The 19896-nt window shown below is 43.4% G+C and overlaps 1 long non-coding RNA gene across 5 annotated transcripts; it reads right to left on the reverse strand.

Annotated features, from left to right (window-relative positions):
* Positions 1-740: 740 nt before the first annotated feature.
* On the reverse strand, positions 741-16271 carry LOC146349982 (uncharacterized). 5 transcript variants are annotated; one of them, XR_014789142.1, is made up of 4 exons: positions 14366-16271; positions 14144-14243; positions 13415-13578; positions 741-11381 (listed from the first exon to the last, which is right to left on the reverse strand). It is a non-coding gene; the product is annotated as an uncharacterized LOC146349982 (long non-coding RNA). The 5 variants fall into 5 exon arrangements; XR_014789143.1 differs by having other exon boundaries at positions 741-12016; XR_014789140.1 differs by having other exon boundaries at positions 14144-16271.
* Between the last annotated feature and the right edge of the window lie 3625 nt (positions 16272-19896).

Consider the following 19896-nt stretch of genomic DNA (forward strand, 5'->3'; position numbering starts at 1 on the left):
CATTTTATCCTCACAACAACAGCCATGTGAGGTAGGTTGGGCTGAGAGTCTGTGACTGGCCCAAAGTCACCCAGTGAGCTTCCAAGACCAAGTGGGGACTAGAACCCAGATCTCCTGACTTCCAGTCCAACACTCTAGTCGCTACGCCACACTGGCTTATGGGGAATGCTTGCAGGGATGGCCTAGGGATGTACGAAAGTCACTTACCTTTCTGCGGATTATGTTCATGGGGGGGAGGTGTTTTGTCCCTCCCCCCGGAATCCTCGATGGGGGGGAGGCGATCCGTTCTTCCCCCCCGGAATCCTCGACGGCCAGCTGTGCTCCGCGGCGGCTCTGCAGAGCAGCCGGCCAGGCCCAGGCCAGAGCCGTCCGCAGCCGGATTTCCAGCCGCGGAGGGCTCTGGGTAAAAAACAAAACCGCATACGCAAATGGCGGCGGCTACGGCGGCTGCCATTTGCGTTCCTTCTTTTTGGCCGTCTCAGTCTACGTAAATATTTACGTAGACTATTAAGGCGAAAATAAAGGGGAATGCAAATAGCGTAGTGGGTGCTATTTGCGTCCCTTTTTGATTCGCTGTTTTAGCCTACGTAAATATTTACATAGGCTAAAACGGTGAATCAAAAAGGGACGCAAATAGTGCCCACTACGCTATTTGCATTCCCCTTTATTTTCACTGTAATAGTCTACATAAATACTTACGTAGACTAAGATGGCCAAAAATAAGGAGTGCAAATGGCAGCGGCCGTAGCCACCGCCATTTGCGTACGCGTTTTTTTTTTTTTACCCAGTCGTGATAAGCTACGTAAATCTTTACGTAGCCTATCATGTCTATGTAAAAAAACAAAACCTCCAGACTGCAAATGGCGGTGGCGGGGGGGGGGTGGCAGGCCGTTCCGCCACAGATTTCGGGGGGCCGAATGCACTGGCATTTGGCCTCACCGAGATCCATGGCAGAATTCTCTGACATCCCTAGATGGCCTCAAGGATAGGCATGGTTGGGCAACTGTCAAAGGCCCACACCCCAGCAGAGTGCAACTGACAAGAACCTCCTGGAGTTGCTCCTCCTCTTTACCATTGCAGCCTGCTTATTCACTTGCATTTTGTTCTGGCCCAGACAATGATGGTGGTGAGAAGGAGGAGCAGGAGAGGCCACTGCCTACTTGCTCACTGGCTTTCTGCCTGTCAAGGAAGCAAGTGGTAGCAATACTGAGAAAGATGAGGATGAGTCATAGCATCTGGTGACAAAGGCGTGAGAAGGTAGACTCACTGAGGGAAGGGGGCCATTTAGGGTGTCTTAACTATGGGATCACTGAGGGAAGGGGCCCATTGAGAGTGTCTTGACCACAGGCCTGCAAAAATGCAGAGCTGGCACTGAATACTTCAATCTGTCCAAAATGTTGATAAGATCCATTCTGCCCTTTTAATCCTTTCTCCCCATCCCATGATTGGCCTTGTCAATACCACTTGAATGAGAAAAACAAAGTTCTTAACATTCTTCAGCTGGGAGCCATATCCATATGGCGTTGGCAGGCATCACCCTTCTCAGATGTGGGCACTATGTGGATTCTCAGAAGAGCAGCACAAGCTAAGGCAGTGTCTGTGTGTGAAGGGTTGTGGATGGATGCTCCGAAGACGTGTATCCAGTGGGGTATTCCCTTTGAAGAGCAAAGAGTTAATCTGCAGGAACCTAGAGCAACGGAAGGATCCTCAAGATGGTTAAGGATTTTGAGTCACCTCTAGCTAATTTTTAAGTACACTACTATAGTTCAGTGGTAGAACACATGTTTGGCATGCAGAAGGGCCCAGATTCTTCCATCCCTGCTGTAGCTCAGGGGCAGCGTGCATGTCTGACATGTAGAAGGTCCCAAGTTCAATCCCAACATCTCCAGATAGGGCAGGAAAAACACCCTGGAGAGCCACTGCTAGTCAGTGCTGACAATACTGGGCAAGATAGACTAATAGTCTGACCTGGTCAAAAGCATATTCATATGTAAACAACAGCACGGGCTTTTTTTTGCCAATAGGCAAACAAGCACCAAGGACCTAAAAAGACCCAAAGTGCTTTTATTGGATGTTGAGTTGAATTCCAAAAATGAAAGCAAGTGCCTAGTCCTTACCAGAACCTAGGCCTGTGGAGAAGGTAGACATGAAGCTAGAGTGGGAAAGGCCACAGACTCTTTTATTGGCCAGTCAAGGCTTAGTTACCAGACTCCTAGTGTTTGTTTGTTTGTTTCATTTATAAACTGCCTTTCTAGCAAAGCACTAAAGGCAGTATACATTGCATAATAATGGCTTACAATGGATTTGGTTTGGTTTTGTTTAAAAAATTTTTTTTAATGTACAAATGAATATACTCTAGCAAAGCTGGAGCATCCCCCAAGTATACAGAAAGAAACCATTCCCTTCTTTTTGGTTAGCCTCATTTTGCTGCCAAACTGACAGGCACACCAGACCACCCAAGACTGGTATTAGAAGTAATGATGAGACAGAGGCCTGCCTGATTAAAAACAAACAAACACCTTTATACTGCCTTCCAATTAGCGGTGCTGATGTTGTACACTTCGATTCCCTTCTGCATTTGATGACGGCCTTGACGCTTAAGCACACATGAGCCTTCACTTCAATCCACTTCTTTTTATTACCTCATTATTTCTATTTCAAATAAAGCCATGGAAATTATCGGAAAGCATGGGAGAGGAGCTGAATGTTGGCCATGTCACATAAAGGACCCGCAAACTTCTGTGAGTAACCAATCTCTATCGTAGGATAAAAGCCCAATGTGGAGAAGCCCTAAGAAAGAGGTTTACTTCCAAATAAAGGGGATAGAAACAAGCTGGCGCTGATCAAAAACAAATTTTGTCAGAGAGATCCCTTCGCAAAATGTTTTGCCGTCAGTACTGCATCATGCCATATATATTAGGGATGGATGTGAATTTAATTTCACTTTGGTTTTGGTAAGAATTTGCCAAAATTCACAAAGTCCTCCATAATCAGGACAAAAAGAACCTGAGGGGTTTTTTTAAAGAAAAATCGAATGAGGGAGAAACCGAAACTGACAAATACATCCATTCAGGGCACTGTGTGCTTAGCTCTTAAAAGTCTGGCCTTGAATCCCTGTGTATTTGACCATGTTGGTGCTCAATTAGGGCTGCCACCTCTTTTTTCTGACAGGCTTCTCATCTTTAACAGCTGCATGGCAAGCAGGTGCATCGTGGTTAGGGATGTACAGACTGTGTAAAATCCGCTCCATCTGTGTTTTGCGGATTGTCAGGTGCCTTTTGTTCCGTCGTCCACCCACGGAGGGATGCAAAAAAAAATTTCATCATGCAGAGAAATATGCAAATAATTACGTAAGTATTTTCGTAATTATTTACACAATTTACCTTCGTACGTAACATTTAGCATATTGTCCCGCATTCCATTCAGTGTTTCCATAGTAGAAACTTACATGTTTTCCTACGAATTTATATACATAAATTTTGAGAAAGTAAAAAAAAAATCATCCGAAAGTCCACGGACTTCATGCATCCTGAGGGGTCACTCTGCAGCATATTCCACAGGCCGGATTCTCAGAAATCCAAGCTCATTTTAGTCCATCTCAAATTGCTCCAGCATGCCTAATCGTGGTCCTCTCCATGCTGGAAATAGCTGTGCCTATTTAGCTATGAATTTGGCTGGTGCAGATGGGTGAGAATTTCATTTCAATTCATTTTTGATAAGAATTTACCAAGATTTGTGGAGTTCTTCATATTCCGTAGAGAAAGAAATTGAGATTTAAAAAACCTGAATGTGGGAGAAAGTGAAACTGACAAATTCACCCATCTCTGCTCATGACTCAGGTGAAATTTAGGGCGCAATCCTATGGAGATAGACGTCATCCTCCAAACTCCGAACTCAGAGGCTGACATCTATCCAATGCAGGGCGACCAGAGCACGGGGGGAATCCTCTCCTCCATGCTCCAGCAGCCCTGCATTGTTGGCTAGATGTGCTATTTTGGCTGTCTAGCTGGGGCATGTCAGAGTGGGAGGAAGGGAGGCTACACAGCACATAGAAAACTTCTTTACGAGGCTTCCATGGTCCCTTCTCCCAGGACCGCCCCCTTTTTGCCTTTTCCGCACTCCATTTCCAAGTGCGGAGACCAGTGAGAACCATGCCACCCACGAGGCAGTGGGGGGAGGGGCAGGGAGTGTAGTTTCTGGGTACTGAGCTTGGAGCCTTGACTCCAAGCTCGGTTACCAGGAACCGAAAAATCGAATGGCCCTCTGGACACTGCCTAGTGGCCATAGGATTCCTCTCTTATGTTGCTAACATTTGGCTAACTGTTTCTAAGTTAGTACTACATACATTTATTTAGGGACTTTTATTTAGGGTGAAGAGATCAAAATCATAGGGTAATATGGAGTTCCAATACCTGAACACTAGATCTCAAAGGAGCTAGGGCATTTAAAATAAAATATATAGATATATATTATGTGCTGTTACAAGATAGCAAACACAGATGTCCCCTTAAAATGAAGGTTGCCCCTTCAACTAAAGGACATTTGGGAACGTTACTTTAAGCTGGCATTCTTGCTGATCTTAACTAGGCTGATGTCTCCGGTGTTTGTTCCCATGAAAAGTCAGATTGGCTTACCTGTCCACTTACGTGAGAGCAACACAAACAGAGTGAGCACGGAGCATTGACACCTGTGGATCTTTCAGCCAAGTCATAGGTCCCAAATGCAAAGAGTGTCAGAAGAAAAATCCATCTCATTGACACTTATCAGCTAAAGAAGCCTTCCACAATGAAATCATATTTGAATTTGCTCTGAAATAAGGGATTACTTTATCATATTGCTGACTCCCGGAAAGCGCTTTTCCTTTCCCTCCTGGATGTTCCCCCCACTTAATTCATCACGGTTGGCAGTAATTGCAGTGGATGACTGTATGACTTGGCCGTTTTGAACATATTACTCCAGTGATGCATCAACTAGACTGATTGCCAGTCAGTTTCTGGACCCATTTCCGAGTGTTGGTGTCAACCTTAAAAGTCCTAGGGGTTGTCTCCACCAGTGATTTACTCTGAGCTGTCTGTGTGTTGAGGTCGTTAGGGATATATGACATCGTGGCCATCCAGCAGCCACCCCAGAACTTATCAGGGAAAAAACAGATTTCCTGAGACCGCTTAAAGTCCGATTCTTTTTCTTAAGTCAGGTTCTCCCCGGTACAGTTGCTGTTAGTTACCTTGAGTATGCTAGCCCTTCCCAGGGGTATGCCTTTTTTCACCATGACCACGGTCAAGGGGTGTTTCCTGTCCCTGCACAAACAAATTACTGTCTACTCAGAAGTAACTCCCATTGTGCTCAGTGAGGCTTCTCCCCTGAATGCCCACATCAGAATTTATAGAGATCCCCCTCAATTGAAATGGCACAGTTTAAAGCCCAGTTCCTTAAGTGCTGTAAAGCATGGTCTTGAGGCTCCGATTCTCCGTTGTTTGTTTTATTGCCTTAGGAAGTAACTATCTCAACCCTGTGTAGAGATCCTGTGCAGCATCGAGTTACAATGGGGGCTGGTTTCCCATCTTTATGTTTACTGCTCTCTTTCCCACAGCAAACCCATTAGTGTCTCCTCAGAAGTAACTCCCATTGTGCTGAATGAGACTTGCCGTCTGAATGCCCACATCAGAATTTACAGAGATCCCCATGAATTGAATACAGAATTTAAAGCACTGACTCCCTGAAAGCACTTTACTGAACCTGCGATTCTCTGTTGTTTGGTTTATTGCCTTAGGAAGTAACTACTTCACACCTTCGTTATAGAGATCCTGCAGTTAGAAAGGGGGCTGGTTTCCCATCCCTGTGTCCCCCCACCTTCCCAGCACAAGCATATGTGTGTCTACTTGGAAGTAACTCCCTTTGTGCTCATTGAGGCTTGCTCCTGAAATGCAGGTGCATCTGGAGTTTCAGGGGAAAGGAGAAAGGGGGGGAGCAGGGGGAGGTCTCTTTTATTGGTTGAGCAGGCCCTGCCAGTCAGATGACGTTCACTCCAACACCCACCCCCACCAGGAAGTATGTTCTGTGAAGTGATTTTTACTGGTGCGGAGCACTTGCTCATGGAGCCCTGCATGGACCACATTGCAGCAAAGCTGATTCCTTTTTAAAAAAATCCAGTACTCCTCCATTCGCTTCTCTTTCCATTGTCGTGGAGACATGGTCCTAAAAGGCTAAGGACCATTCTACCTGAAGGGGTGCCTCCTCCCATTTCTTCCTGCCCCAATGCTAAGACCATCCTTGGAGGATCTTCTCTGGCTGCTGCCACCCACAGTTGTGCAGTGGGTGGCTATCAGAGAAAAAGCCTTCTTTGTAGTGGCCCCTATCTATAGAATTCCCTTCCCAGGGAGATACACCTGGCATTTTCACTTTATCTGCATAGATGCCAAGTTAAGACCTTCCTCTTCCAACAGGCATTTAATTTCTAATCTGGCACTCTGATTATAAACTTTACTGCTGGCTCTTTAATATGTTTAATATTCTAATATTTTGATATGTTCATTGTTGTATTTATTGAGGGGGTGTTATTTTATTGAGGGGGAATTATCATGATTGTACACTGCCCTGGGGCCATCTGCCAGGTAGGTGGTACATACAGTTAAAAAATAAATAGCCAAGACAAGGCAGTGGGTGATTTCTTGCCAGGCAGGGGAGGGATCATGTCCACACAGTGGCTACTGCCAGCTCCACTTTAGGTCAGCTTACCTGTGAGTCAGCTGCCCATGCCAGTGCTAGGTTTCTCCTTTGCAGGGGCAAAGTACACTGCATATATGTCCCTTTTGACAGAGTTGTTCTAGGGCAGTCTATGTACAAGTACATTGGAGCTAGCAGGACACCCCTCCTGAGCTGTTGTGGTTATGCATTCCGGCCCTCTGGAGATTCACTCCAAGTCCCAGCCAATTACGGACAAAACTCCTCAGGTGCTAGTAATGCACTGCCAAAACAAAGAGCAGCTCTATCACTGTGCAAAGAAATCCTTTCCTTCAGGGGTGGGCAATCTGGTGCCCTCCAGGTGTTCGGGGCTACAGCCCCAATTTTCTCATTTAGAAATGGAGAACTAAAATGAAGAAATGATAATTTGCCCAGTGCAGCATAAGCAGCCTACGGCTGAACTGGGATATGAACCCCAGTCTCTGTGCAACATTCTCTCTGTAGGAGTGCAACGCAGGAACGTATGAAGCTGCTTTATTCCAAGTCAGACCATTGGTCCATCTAGCCCAGTATTGTGGACCCTGACTGGTAGCAACTCTTCAGGCTTTCAGGCAGAAATTTTCCCAGCCCTACTGCAGAAGCTGGGGATTGAACTTGGGACCTTCCGCATGCAAAGCAGGTGTTCTACCATTGAGCCACAGCCCTTCCCCTCAAGGTATAGACCTGGAAAAGCTGTCTTTACATTTGCCTACTTTTTCTGAAGCAAATTGACACAGCTTTTGCCAGTATGGATCAGGTAGCAATTTTATGTTTGGAGCAGTTTTCTGCACATTGTAATGGGATGCAATCAGAAGAAAAGTCTGGCATCGTCAGGGAGAATTTGGCCTGAAACAAACATAGACAGATGGAAAAAGGGCCACATGCCAGATGAATGAAACATATTAGTTATGAGATCCATACTCATCCCAGCCTCTCTTCTAGGCTTCTTTGCTTTGCAAATTGATTCAGGCTACACAGATGCAGAAAAGATATTGTGATAATAATGATAGGTTATTATTATGATCGTCATTATTTATAAAGCGCCAAAATTGCACCTAATATTGTCTCTGTCAAAGGCTTACAATTTTACAAAACAAAACACAAAAAGGATAACGAATGGGATGGGGAACGGAATAATTTGAGAATAATAATTAATTGTCTCAAGGACCTGTTCCACTGGGAAAGTTGAAAAGTCTCTGGTACTGTACTAATAACAGGATATGAATGTGGAGATCCTTTTACTGGATCAGAACCTCAAAGAGTAATAAATTCTTATTGCATCAAAGAAGTGTATAAAAGCGTAGGATGGAGTACTCCATTCGATGCCATTATTTTTTATAGATATTCTGAGTGTGACAATGAATGGTCTGCAGCTGGATAGAAATTGGGATTCCCATCATTTCTAGGTTTGTCTAGTCCTTTTTTTTCCTTTTCCCTTTTTCTTATGACCCTTAACTGGTACATAATTGGTATTTTTTTTATGGCCCACATTTTTGGTTCCCTGATTTATTTATTTTTTAAACATTCCCAACTTTCTGATACTCAGCATTCAAGGCAGCTTGAAAAACCAATACAATCAACTTACACAGTAAAATCCAAAATACTGTAAGAAAATCCAATGGAAAAGTGAGCAGCAGCCAAGAACAATAGAAAGAATAATCACAAACATTATGGAAAAATAAGAGAGTTTAAAGTTAGTGACTACAAGAATAAGAACATAACACCAAGGAAATATTTCTGGAGACTGTGTTCTATAGGTTCCACCACAGAAAATGCCTTGTCTCCAGTTGCCACTTAACCTCTGATGGTAAAGCAGGGATGGGGAATCTCTGGCTGATAGGCCAAATCCAGCCCATAGGGCCTCCGATGAGGCCCCTCCCCCTTCCCAAGCCCTGTGGTCAGGAGGGAATCCCTGCTGTTATCTCCCACCACTGACCAGAGATAACATGGGGATTCCCCTTAGCAGGGATACCACCAATTGGGAGGAGGAGTGGCACGCTAAGAGCTTCACGTGCCCTGCACCATCTCCAGCTGGGGAGAGCGCAGGGCAGGGGAAGCCATCCTGCCTGAGGTGCCATCTGCAGGAGTACTCCTCTGTTGGTGTCTTTGGTCAGGGACCTGGCTTGGAAAGTGAAGCTGGGACTCCAGCCAAGGTGGCAGCTAGAGGAGTGCTCCTCCAGCCCTCACCTCAGTTGCAGCAGCTTGTTTATTTATTTATTTATTTATTTATTTATTTATTACATTTCTATACCGCCCAATAGCCAGAGGTCTCTGGGCAGTTTACAAAAATTTAAAACATTAAAAATACAGTATACAGAGATTAAAAGCCATTTACATAAAAAAAAAACACGAACAGACAATATACACAAGAGAACATATATATAAAACAACTTCAAACAAGCAATCTCAAGCAAACAACTATAACCATAAGTCAATCCAGGATCTATTAAAACTTATCATATGCTGCCAAATGCCTGGGAGAAAAGTCTTAACCTGGCACCGAAAAGATAACAATGTTGGCACCAGGCAGGCCTCATTGGGAGATCATTTAATAATTGGGGGGCCACCACCGAGAAGGCTTTCTCCCTTGTTGCTGTCTTCCGAGCTTCCCTTGCAGTAGGCAGCCAGAGGAGGCCCTTAGATTTTGAGCGTAGTTCTCCCCAGCAAGGAAAGCCCATATGCAAAAAGGCCAGGTCCTCAACCTAAGCATTGACTGAAGGAGCTCCAGCTGGTGCTTTGGCCAAGACCCGATAACATCAGGGGCTGTGCCCCTGCCCCTTATCATCAGGAACGTGGCCCTACCACCTGATGGCATCTGGCCCATGGAGGGCTCAGTGCAGGGAGGAGTCATCCAAACCCCATCTGGGTACAGGTCAACACCCCTGAGGTAGAGGCATCCACAACACTATTCTAAATTAAGATCTAAATATGGGTTTACAAACCTGGCACTCTAATCCCAAATGTTTATACTTCGAAATCCAGGATGTTGCAGTTCTACTGCAGTAACCTTGACATCCTGGCTTCCACTCATATTTGGTGATATTTAACTTGCACAGTCTTATCAGGACCCAAAAAGTTTCATGTCCCAGTTTTTCAAAAGGCTAGCCTGAGTAATTAATGATTCATCTGAGATTCACAGAGAACTGGTTCCATTTGTTTAATCTCTGTGAGAAATCGCTGCTATTTTCAAAAGTAAACATTTAACATGTTGAGGAAAAACCTTACCCACTATATGGTGCTAGACAATTAAAATGACTTGGTAGACTGGAAGGGGGAAGGGGCTGTTTTTCTCATTACCTTTTTGAAGAAAGAAGTTGCTGAAACTTCTTGCCAAACACTTAAACTAGGAGAAGGATAAACACACACGATTGTACTTGCTCACTTCATAAAAAGCATCAACTTTCACCCACATCGGACAAAACACTAACGCCCCCATCCTCCCACAAAAAGCATGTCAGGGCAAACTGTCTTTTACAGGAGGTATCAGAGAAGTGTACACAGGTTTATTTGACAACAGGTGCAATGACCAGACCTCAAATATTTTTTGTAGTGGCACAGTTCAAGGCTAGAGATATTCTTAGAAACAGCTAGTTTAGCAAGAGTTCCAATTGGAATATAAATAAAATAATAGTTAACCAAGTACCAATTTTTGGTTAGGTGTTTCCACAGTGTACCACTTGTAGGACCTCAGTAAGACATGCAAGGATTCTGATTTTATTCATAAAGACATAAATGAAGACTTTGACACAGAGCATCTCTACACTAGCCTAAAATCCCCCATTTAAAATGGGGCTTTCTGCTTCCCTTTTAAATGCAGGCTCACAGCGGACTCCCTTTAGACATGCTTCCTCCCCGCATTTTCCCCATCCTTTTCCCCTTTATCTGAGTCTTCCATAAGTTTCATTGGTCTAGGACCTCTTATTGCGGCTTTTCCTTTTTCACAGAGGGAACTCAAGTGGAACTCAAGTGGGGTAATTTGATATCTCATTATCGCCAACCTTTAAAAAAATGGAATAAAGGTCATTTAGTGTGGGAGACGCCCTGGAGGTTAATGATGTCATCTGTAGGACCCACAAACTTCTCTGAGTGAGCAATCTCAATAGAAGGACAAAAGCTCCGTGTGGAGAAGCCCACAGTCTCACTATGAATGCTTTCCTTCAGGGTGGGTGTTCAAACCTGTAGCATGTTAATTCCAAAGAGGCAGACCAGGATTAGCGATTTAGCAGATTTTATCCATGAGAGACAGGGAAACAAATAATTAATAAACTCTGTTTCTTGGTGAGTGCAGTATTACTGGTATGAACTTTCTTGCTTTGTTTTTACTCCCTTTTTTAAAACTCTGAACTCTCAAACTGGAGATCTCATCTCCTCCAGACGGGTTCCAAACCTATGAACTCCACCCATCTGTGACCTTAGTCCCAGGCCCACTAACTCAGGGTAGGCAACATTGGGGGAGGGGTCTAGGGACCACTTTTGATGCCTCCCTGCAGAAACCATATTAGAAACCATAGTCCTTGTCAAAGCATATCTTATCTTAGAACCTCTCACGCACTTGTATTATTTCCTTTTCAGTTTTTCATGTCGCTGCTCCTTTCAGCATTCCTCCATGGCATTAAATTCAGTTTGCCTTATCTTCATACTACTGCCTGGGAAACTCTATCCTGCAAATGCCAGAAATGAGTTTTTGATTAAGGGGATGATGTAAAATTAGGAAAGAGTTGGAGGACAGATGTCTAGCCTGAAAAAAAAATCAAATAACAAGGCCACATTTTACAGTAAAGCTACAGTCCTGAGTACACTTACTCAGAAGTAAATCCGATAAACACAGTCAGACTTGCATCTGAATAAATAAATAAATATGCCTACAGTCATTCTGCAAGTTGGCGGATGTTCATTGTCAGTTCAGACAAGCAAATGATTTGAATACATTATACTACTTGGGTGGTACCGCCATGACTCAGATTCTTTAATAGCTGTTACCACATTAATAGCTGCACTGGTCTTGGACCAAAATAGAAATATTCATTCATTCACATTAATAGAAGGTAGTGTTGCATGCCATAATTGGCCTTAAAGTCATCCAAAACATTTGCAAAATAAAAAGTTCAACTGAACTCATAAAACTCTAAATATGAGACACAATTTCTCCCATTTGTGCAGCAGTCTTTATTGTTGTTGTTGTTTATTGTTATTGCTATCATTTTATTGGAGTTTGCACAAAAATGTAGGGGGTGGGGCTTGACACAGGATCATGAAATAGCTGGGTTCTAGAATTGTGAAATAGCTGGTTTGGCTTCTGCAATTAAAAAAAGAAAGAAAAAGCAGACAAAATTAACACCCTTCATTCTGTCATTGAAATACAACCAGAAGAACTGAACTGCTGTTTTGAATTTAGCTTTTCAGTATCTTCACTCCAAATGTACCTACACTTCTCCATAAAGTTTAAGTATCTTAAATTGGGGTACTTCATTTTTTTTTCTTTATTTAAGACCTCATTTATTGATTGATTCGTAAACATCACATTCACTTTTTTAGTCGCCAAATCAAATCTCATTGGTTTGGTTATGTACACTCATTGTTTTTCTTTTCTTTATTTTAGTGTGTGGGGGGGTATTTTTTTATATATTTTTTGCTGTTTTTTATGATGAAGGAGGCAGCAGAGTTGACGTCAGCTGCTATCCCTAGCTGGCTGCCATTGACTTTTCCCCTGAATTCCCCAGATATCATATTGTGCTGGGGCCAGTTTCCTTTGAGTGACAAACTTTTAAGCATCTAAACAGAATTCATACCACTGATCATCAAGAATGTATAAAGCAGATCAGGAAAGGTACCACCAAGTCCATGAGGATTCCATCACGGTTAACAAGCAGAGTCAAGGAAGCTATTAGAAGTAAGAAGGCTTCCTTCAAAAAATGGAAGTCTTGCACAAATAAAAAGAAAAAGGAACACTAACTTTGGCAAAAGAAATGCAACCAGACAATAAGGGATGCAAAAAAAGGAGTTGAGGACATATCACTAAAATCATTAATGGTATCATTCCTTTAATGCAAATGAGATTGCACTAGCTTAAGGGACATCTAGCGCAATGCCAGTAGCATTCGCCTGCACAGCAGGATAGCCCAGAAAACCCGTCATGCGAGCTAACACTATTGGCATTGATCTAGGGGTCATTTACACTAGCACAATGTAATTTGCGTTAGCAGAATAACACCATAGGATACTGCCCATTAAGACCAGCAAAAAAAACAAAACAAACCCTCTTAGAAGAAGGAAACTGGCTAGGGAGGTGGTGGTTGGACTGCTGATTGACAAGGGAGTTAAAGGTGTGTTAAAAGATAAGGTGTTTGCAAAGAAACTGAATTAATTATTTGCCTCTGTCTTCACTGCAGAAGATGTAGGACAGATACTTATGCATGAACTAATATTTTCAGGAAGGAAGTCTGAAGAACGGAGGCAAATAATGGTGACAAGAGATGAAGTTCAAGGCCCTATTGACAAATAATAAATGTAAAATTGCTGATCTTCTAACAAAAAATATGTAACATGTTCCTATGATTGGACTCTGTATCTGTGAACTGGAAAGTTCTGGATAAATTGCTGGAAAGCATTGTTAAAGATAAAGAATATAGAAGAATATGTCTTACTGAAGAAGAATCAACATGACTTCTGCAAAAGTAGGTCCTGTCTCACTAACCTTTTAGAATTCTTCAGGAGTGTCAGACATGAGGATACCAATGATCTGGTAGACATTGTGTACTTGGACTTTCAAAATGACTTTGTTGAAGTCCCTCACCAAAGGCTCCTGAGTAATCTTAGCAATTATGAGGCAAGAGGACAGGTCATCTTAGGGATTGGAAACTGGTTAAAGAATAGAAAGCATAGAGTACTGATAAATGGCCAGTCCTCACAAGGGGGTGATGTAAACTGTAGGGTCTCCCAAGGGTCTGTATTGAGACCAGTGCTTTTCAGCTTAGGCCAGATCTACACCTTGTGTCATATCATTATGATCCCATCATGGTAACTCTATATCATACTTGTGCATTTATAATGTAGGACACACAATGACATTTGTTGCAGTATATTGGATATTGTGGAATAAAAACCAGGAAATAACACTACAAATGCAGTATATTGAATATGTAATGTGCCCCAACAGTTATCAATGCACTTTGATACCACTATAAAACAGTAGTGTAGGGGCTCCTTAAGATAAGATCCAGCCTTATTCATACATGATCTGGAATTGGGGTGAGCAGTGAGGTGGCCAGGTTTGCACATACAACCAAATTATTCAGGGTGGTAAAAACACAAAAGGATTGCAAAAAGATATCTACAAACTGGATAAACAGACATTCAAATGGCAAATGTGGCTCAATGTAAAGTGATGCATATTGGGCAAAAAATCCTAATTTCACATATTTACCATTTACTGATGGGATCTGAGCTGGCAGTGACTGAACAGGAAAGGGAACTTGTGGATGTGGTGGAGAGCACAATGAAAACACCGACCCAGTGTGCAGCAACTGTGCAAAAGTCAAATTCCACATAGGGGATAATTAGAAAAGAAAGAAAAATAAAACTGCCTTTATACAAATCTATGGTACGACCGCACTTGGAATAATGTGTATAGTTCTGGTTGCCATACCTCAAAAAGAACATTGTAGAACTGGAAAAGGTGCTTGGTAGAGTTGGAAAGCTTGCGAATTCACAACCACAAGATGTAGTAAAGACAACCAATTTGGATGGATTTAAAAGGGGATTAGACATTCATGGAGGAGAAGACTATCAATGGCTACTAGTCATAATGGCTTTATGCTCTCTCTGAGCTGATGGAATGACCCTGCTTTTCCTGTTCACCCTCTTATCTCCCTCTGCACAGCCTGCTGGAATGGCTGCTGGAGATAACAGTTAAGGGAGGAGGTGCCTTCCTGGGGGAGGTCTTCAGTGGGGCTGGTGGGATAGATTCTAAGAATCTCCAGCTGACATGCAAAACAACATTGGTCAGATGGTCTGTAGGAGGAATTCCAAAGAGTGACAAAAGTGTTGGGGAGAACTTACTCTTTTTCTCTGGAGGTTCAAGAGAGGAGCTGAGGGAGGAAGGGAGGTGCCAGCCAATCAGGTGGGAATAAATATTCATTAGACACCTGAGGGACATTATTGTAGACAGGGGAATCAGCTGTTAGCACCCACCAACAACCCAGCAAGGTGGGTTGGAGTGAGAATGGAAGAAATCTCCTCTTCAAATTTTGTGAAACCAGATTTAAAAACTCATTTGTACCCCAAATCCATAAAGTGTAATACCTGTATTAGGTCAGCTCAAAAATCACAAAAATGTGCAAGCCTTCGAGATCTCCAGGTCTCTTCATCAGGCAAAATGTTACAAAAAGCAGGTTGGTGGGGGTGAATAGGAGGGTAGGGAAGACTGAGTGGATGTTGTAGTCAAGATGTCTGCATAGTCAGAAGCCCTATTCAGGCATTTGCCTGATCGTGTGAGGGCTTAAAGTGGGTAGAGGGTCAGGGTCATGCATGCCTCCGGGTACGCTGCCCCCCCCCCCCCCCCGGCAAGGTCTGGACAGGAGCTTCACTTGCTTCACTTGAATGCGAGTGGAACTCTCCACATGATCACAAACCCTGCCTTATGAGGGTTCTGATAAGTGGAGAGTTCCACTCGCACTCAAGCAAACATGAGTAGAACTTCCATTCAGACCTTGCCAATTCAACCTGGGGAGACATGGGGGGGGCAGTACGCATGCCCCCTACCTTCTATCCACTTTAAGCTCTCACACAAATGCCTGAACAGAGCTCGAGTCTTGAGATTATATGGAGGAGGGTTTGCAGACATGCAAATTGGGCTCTGCCAAATGATGTGATAGTTTCAGGTTTCAGTGTCTATTCATTTCTCCTGGCATTCATTCCTAAATGAATGTACAGCCCTACCTTAAATGATATTTAGTGCTCTAAAAGGTACCTGAACAGTAGATGAATCCCAACACCTTACGTGCTGCAAGCCTGTATCTCAGAAAGTAAGTCATGCAGATCACATCCACGGAGACAGACAGTCCTGCTAGCACCCTGACTAAGAAGGCTAGGTTGGATTGTGATTTATTAAAAACTTTACATCTAGGACAATATTCAGCACCCTGAGAATCTCAAGTTTCCATTTAAACAACAGCAACAACACCAAGTGGCTGAAGAAATTGTAAAATTCAGAAGGGTCAGAATACCTTATGCAAAGGATAGGGGTATGGATGAAAGTTGTCACAATATCACACCAGAAGATCCTTCATCTAAAGAAGGAAGCATAGCAAAATCTTACCACAACCCAGAATTGCAGCTGATTCCTTCTCAGTCCCTTGTGCTGTTAAATCAGCAAAAGGATTTGGTGCAGTGCCATGCCCTCTCCCATTCTTTCTCCTCTAAACTCTTCTAACTACCAGTGTAAATATTTGGGCCAGTACTGAGTGTGGAGACCCCAGTGTTATGGTTAATATGTAACACCCACAGAGCTAAAAGGATCCCAAGAGTTTGATCGTCATGCAGGCCTTGGGTTGAAGATTACTCTCCAAAGAATGAAATATTTGCCTATCTTTAGTCAAGATAAACCATTAGGAGGGATCTGTCAGGCACACATGCGTTTTGGCGCGTCAACTCACCCCCCACCCCCAAGATGGGCAGAATGGTGGCAAACTGAATCACAGTTGGGACTCACAGTGAAGCAAATGTTTGATGGCTTTATCACAATCATGTTTGGATCTGGGCTGACCAAAAATAAATGCTAGCGCCTAGATAGAAATTAACCAACTTATCACATCCCTGGAGGCCACATGAACTGGGCCTTCACTAATATTTTCTGTCAAGTACATATAGCCTGTCCCAAGCCCTGAGTTCAGGAGGACGTGGGCCTGCCATGCTAGCCTGCACATCTCGCAAACCCAAATGCCATTCACTGGCAGAAGCTGAGGTAACTAAGAAAGGAAATCTCCATATGGCTTTACACATGTTTCCCTCCATGCATTTAGGCTGAAACATGTGGAGGGAAACATATGTCAGGCCATGATGTCTACCTCATTGCTGGGTTTTTGACATGTGACCAAAACCTGGCATCTGATTTGGACTGGCCTAAGGAATGTAAGCTAAAACTGAGAACAAACAGAGTTAAGCGAGGGATGCTAAAAGCAACAAAAAGGCTTTCTTCGGATATGTGCATAGTAAAAGAAAGAGGAAAGAAATGGTGGTTCAGCTACTAAATAAGGATGGCAAAATGGTAACAGTTGACAAGGAAAAGGCAGAAGTGCTCAAATCCTACTTTGGCTCAGTCTTCTCCCGGAAGAGGGTCTATGAGCCCCCTGGCAAAGGTGACGTACAGGCTGAAGGGACAGGATTGCAGCTTGAGATGGACAGGCATATGGTAAAGGAACACCCCATTACTTTGAATAAGTTCAAATCTCCAGGGCCAGATGAACTGCATCCTAGAGTAATAAAGAAACTGGCAGAAGAACTCTGAGAACTATTCTCTATTCTCTTTGAGAATATTCTATTCTCAAATTATATTCTCTATTGAGAAATCATGGAGGATGGGTGAAGTGCCAGATGACTGGAGGAGGGCTAATGTCCCTATCTTCAAAAAGGGCAAAAAGGAGGAACCTGGGAACTACAGACCAGTCTGGCATCAATCCCTGGGAAATTTCTGGAGCAGATTATAAAGCAATCCATCTGTAAGCATCTTGAAAACAATGCAGTGATTACTTGAAGTCAATGTGGATTTGTCAAGAACAAATCCTACCAGACGAATCTGGTCTCATTTTTTGATCAGGTAACCTCCCTTGTGGACTGTGAGAATGCTGTAGACATCATATACCTCAACGTCAGCAAAACTTTCGACAAAGTGCCCCGTGATATCCTGACGAGCAAACTAGCTCAAAGTGGGCTAGATGAAACACCTCTCAGGAGGATCCACAGTTGGCTACAGAATGAGACTCAAAGAATGCTTATCAATGGGGTCTTCTCAAACTGGGGAGAGGTAACGAGCGGGGTACCGCAGGGCTCAGTCCTGGGCCCAGTACTCTTCAACATTTTTATTAATGACTTGGAGGAGGAGGTGCAGGGAATGCTGATCAGATTTTCAGATGACACAAAATTGGGCGGGATAGCTAATACCCTGGAAGACAGAAACCAAATTCAAAGTGAACTTGATAGGCTGGAGCGCTGGGCAGAAAACAACAGAATGAAATCTAATTAGGGATAAATGCCAAGTTCTGCACCTAGGAAAAAAGAATCCGAATGCACAGTTACAAGATGGGGGATATGTGGCTCAACAACACTACAAGCAAGAAGGATCTTGGAATTGTTGTCGATCACAAGCTGAATATGAGCCAACAATGTGATGTGGCTGCAAAAAAGGAAAATGCTCTTTTGGGCTGCATTAATAGAAGCATAGCTTCCAAGTCCCGGGAAGTACTAGTTCCCCTCTACTCAGCACTGGTTAGGCCTCATCTGGAGTACTGTGTCCAGTTCTGGGCACCACACTTGATGAAGGATGCAGCTGGAGAGGGTTCAGAGGAGGGCAACAAAGATGATCAGAGGACTGGAAACAAAGTCCTATGAGGAGAGACTGAAAGAACTGGGCATGAGACTGAAAGAACTGGGCCTCTCAAGAAGAGAAGACTGAGGAGAGATATGATAGCGCTCTTCAAGTACTTGGAAGGTTGTCACAGACAGGAAGGCCAGGATCTCTTCTCGATCATCCCAGAGTGCAGGACATGGAATAACGGGCTCAAGTTACAGGAAGCCAGATTCTGGCTGAACATCAGGAAAAACATCCTGACTGTTAGAGCGATACGACAATGGAACCAATTACCTAGGGAAGCAATGGGCTCTTCCACACTGGAGTCATTCAAGATGAAGCTGGACAGCCATCTGTCAGGGATGCTTTGACTTAGATTCCTGCATTGAGCAGGGGGTTGGACTCAATGGTCTTATAGGCCGCTCCCAACCCTACTATTCTATGATTCTATTCTTGGCTGCTATGACTTTTTAATTTTTTTTTTGCTTTTTGTTGTAGATTGTATGGTTTTAAATTGTACTATTATAGGTGCATTGAGAGTTTTATGGCAAGGCAAGATACACGTATTTTGATACATAAATATTGTGCCATAGCTCAGCTGTGCTACAAGAAGCCCCAGATTCAACCCCTGGCAACTCCAGGGAGGACTGGGAAAGACTCCAGTCTGAAACACTGTAGAGCTGCAGCCACTCAGTGTGTAGACCAACAGTGGGGAATCTGAGGCCCTCCGGATGATGTTGGACTACAACTATCATCATCTTTGACCATTGGCCATGCTGGCTGGGGCTGTTGGGAGTTGCAGTCCATCAGCATTTGGAAGGCCATAGGTTCTTCATACCTCTGTAAACAAAACTGAGCTAGATGGTCCAATTGTCAACTTCTTATCTGGGCAATGCCTGCAGGGGAATCATCTGAGGAAATAGGCAGGGACAACCAGGCCCCATCACTGTAGGCTTTTAGGAAGGCCCTGAAGACTTACTACTTTACCTTGGCCTTCCCCTGATTATGTTTTATCGGTCTGGTTGTAGCTGCAGTTGTGTGTTGTAGGTTTTGTTTTATGCCAGTGTTAGTTGTTTTTTAGAACATTTGCTGCTGTTGCTCTTTTTATTGTTTTATTACAACGTCGGTTTCTATTATGTGAGTTTTACTATTGTATGCCGCCTTGGGAAGGCTCCTGTCCTGAAAGGCAGCTGAGAAATATTTTAAATAAATAAATAAGAACCCCTCTTATTAGAAAACTCTCATTAGAAAATCACAGAAAAACTCTGTTGACAGGCCTGTCATTCTGACCAAGAAGAAGAAAAACTTCTGTAAGAATAAGAACCTAGTGACAAGACCAGGACTAGATCTACACTAGTGCTTCTTATTGATACTGAAATGCATTGAGAACTGTTGGGGCACATTATGCCACTTTTCTAGCATTATTTCCTGCTTTTTGTTTTGTATTATCCAAAATACCTCAATAGCTGTCATTGTGTGCACTATGCAATATAAAAGTGCCAGAGGGATATAGCGTCACCATGATGGGATTGTATCAATATGACATGAGGTGTAGATCTGTCCCAGGATACGCTCACGCTATAGTCAGGTATCACTGTGGTCTTTCTGGCTTG

This window comes from Heloderma suspectum, chromosome 3 (assembly GCF_057233095.1).
Source record: "Heloderma suspectum isolate Gila_16-S chromosome 3, 16-S_ref, whole genome shotgun sequence".
Lineage (NCBI taxonomy): Eukaryota > Metazoa > Chordata > Lepidosauria > Squamata > Helodermatidae > Heloderma > Heloderma suspectum.